Source organism: Elephantulus edwardii, unplaced genomic scaffold (assembly GCF_000299155.1).
Source record: "Elephantulus edwardii isolate Elephantulus edwardi_28Jun2011 unplaced genomic scaffold, EleEdw1.0 scaffold00063, whole genome shotgun sequence".
Classification (NCBI taxonomy): Eukaryota; Metazoa; Chordata; class Mammalia; order Macroscelidea; family Macroscelididae; genus Elephantulus; species Elephantulus edwardii.
Genome location: NW_006399813.1, coordinates 10,459,343 through 10,462,402, shown reverse-complemented (window position 1 = coordinate 10,462,402; position 3,060 = coordinate 10,459,343).

The following is a 3,060-nucleotide window of genomic DNA, read 5'->3' as shown; positions in this document are numbered from 1 at the left end:
AATAATAACACCTTACATTGAATAGTCCTTTTCCCTTCCCGGAGCCCTTGCATGTCCATTATTTCATTTTGTCTAGTATCATGGGTTGCCATGCATACTAGTCTTTGGAAAACACATTCGCTTCTGGACATATTAGTGACCCAGTCTTGAGGAATTCTATAAATTTTTACATACACCCTAACTCCATACCTTCAGTGACAATAAATACTCCTTTCATATACCTGACATTCAGCTTAAATAAGTTCTTTTCTGTACAGACTGAAAGCAGCACTAAATTAGCCATGTCCTCAGCGATCTGTCCAACACTTTACTCCTATGATACTCCAATCTTTAAATTTTGATCTTGAACCTCTTAACTTCTTATCTTATCAGTCTTCCAAGAAATATTAACTGAGAAAAATCTTCTCAAGTAATGTTCTTATGATTGAGTATTTTCAATCCCCGCCCATTTCCCAGGTAACCTATAAGATCCCAAAACTGCAAGATCCGTTCCTCAGGCCGCGTAGAGGGGGCATAAAGAAACCTTGACTGGCGGAGAAGTTGGACAGCTAAAGGGACCATAAAACTCTCTGCCCATTTCCCAGGTAACCTTAAAGACCCCAAAACCATGTGGGATCCGTTCAGGCCCTTCGGCCTGCGGCCCTTGGGACAAGAAAAACCTATCTACACACCAGTTCTAAAGGACACATGACCTTAGCTCAGGAAACATTACCACTAAAATTCAGAGACACTGGTCACAACATAAGAAACTAGCAGCAGCTGATATGTTTCGAATCACAGAAGCCAAGGAAGCGTCAAATATAAGCTACCAGATCAAGGGCTGGTCAATGGGAGATAAATGTGAAGGGAGTGAGTAGAAGTGGATAGGTATCCTGGTGGATGGTGGAGCAGGGAAATAAGTGGGTAAAGACACATGTGCCAAACAAAGGCAGGGACAACACTGATGCTAATGCTCAACTCCACAATAAGGGATATATCTTTCACTTTTTCTATAAAATGCTGGTCTGTCTGATACTTCTCTAAATCTGAACATTCGGATTAAGACAGACTAGAAAGAAGGATTGGACATCCACTTCTGAAATAGCAGGCCTCTGAAAACCCTATGTACAATAGAACACATGTAGATAACAGAGGCAACTGAGTTTGAGCTTTCAAGGATGGAAATACAAAGGAAGAGGAACAGTTGTAAGCAGACACTACTTATTGGGACATGGAATGTGAGAACCATGCATGTAGGAAAATTAGACATTGTTAAGGAAGAAATGCAAATATAAATATAAATACTGACATACTAAGCATTGGTGAGATGAGATGGACTGGCATGGGGCATTTGAGTCAGATGATCATATAATATATTACTCTGGAGATGAAAAGGTGAGAAAAAATGGAGCTGCTTTCATAGTTCAGAAAGTCATTGCCAGATCCATCATGAAGTACAATATTGTGAGTGAAAGGATAATATCCATATGCGTACAAGGAAGCCGAATGAATACCACTATCATTCAGATATATGCACTAACAACCAGAGACAAGAAAGAGGAAATAGAAGATTTTTACCAATTTTACAATCGGAGATCAATCAAACATGCAATCAAGATGCATTGATAATAATGGGTGACTTGAAAGCAAAAGTTGGGAACAGAGAAAAAGATTCAGTAGTTGGAACACATGGACTCAGTGACAGAAAGAAATGGAGCTAGAGAGAGAATGATTGAATTTTGCACAATCAATAACTTATTCATAGCAAATGCATTTTTAAGAGACATAAAAGCAGGTTATATACATGGATTTCACCTGATGCTATGCATAGGAATCAGATCGATTACATCTGCAGAAAGAACTGCTAGAGAAGTTCAATATCAGCTGTGAAAAGTAGGCCAGGAGCTGGTTGTGGAACAGACCACCAACTACTCATATGCAAGTTCAAGCTGAAGCTGAGGAAAATTAAACCGAATCCACAGGAACCAAAATATGACTTTGAGTCAATCCCACATGAATTTCAGAACCATCTCAGGAACAGGTTTGAGCCTTGAACACAAATGAGCCAAGACCAGATGAGTTGTGGGAAGATGTCAAGGGTATCATCCAGGAAGAGTGCAAACGGTCATTGCAAAGACAGAAGAGGAAGAAAAGATCAAAATGGATGTCAGAAGAGACTCTGAATATTGCACTGGAGCACAGAGAAGCCTAAGCAGAAGGAAGAATTCAAGATATTAAAGAGCTGAAGAGAAGATTTCAAAAGACAGCGTAGGATGACAAAGTAAAATATTATAATAAAATCTACAAGGAGTTGGAGTCAGAAAATCAAATGGCCAAACTCGCTCAGCATTTCTTAAACTCAAGGAACTGAAGAACAAATTCAAACCTCGAGATGTTATAATCAAAGATGCTTTAGGTAGAATATTAAATGATCCAGGAAGTATTAAACAAAAAATGGAAAGAATATACTGAGTCACTGTATCAAACGGAATTGGCAGACACAGAAGAATTTCATGAAACAACAAATGAGAAAGAGCCTATGGTGATGAAGGAACAAGTTCAGGCTCCTCTGAAGGAAATGGCAAAAAATAAGGCCCCAGGAATAGATGGTATACCAATTGAAATATTTCAGCTAACAGATGCTGCCCTGGACAAGCTCACCAAGTTGTACCAAGAAATCTGGAGAACAAACACTTGGCCAACTGACTGAAAGAGATCTACATTTGTTCCTATCCCAAAGAAAGGTGATCCAACAGATTATGGAAACTATAGAACAATCTCATTGATTTCACATGCAAGCAAGGTTCTACTGAAAATTATCCAAAAATGACTGGAACAACACATCAGCAGAGAACTGCCAGAAGTCCAGGCTGTGTTTAGAAGGGATCGTGGTACTAGGGATATTGTAGTTGATGTTAGGTGGATCTTAGCTGAAAGCAAGGAATACCAGAGGAATGTCTATCTGTGTTTCATTGACTATGCAAAGGCATTTGACTGTGTAGAGCATAACAAACTGTGGCTGACTCTGAGAAGAATGGGAATCCCAGAACACTTGATCGTGCTAATGAGAAACCTATACTT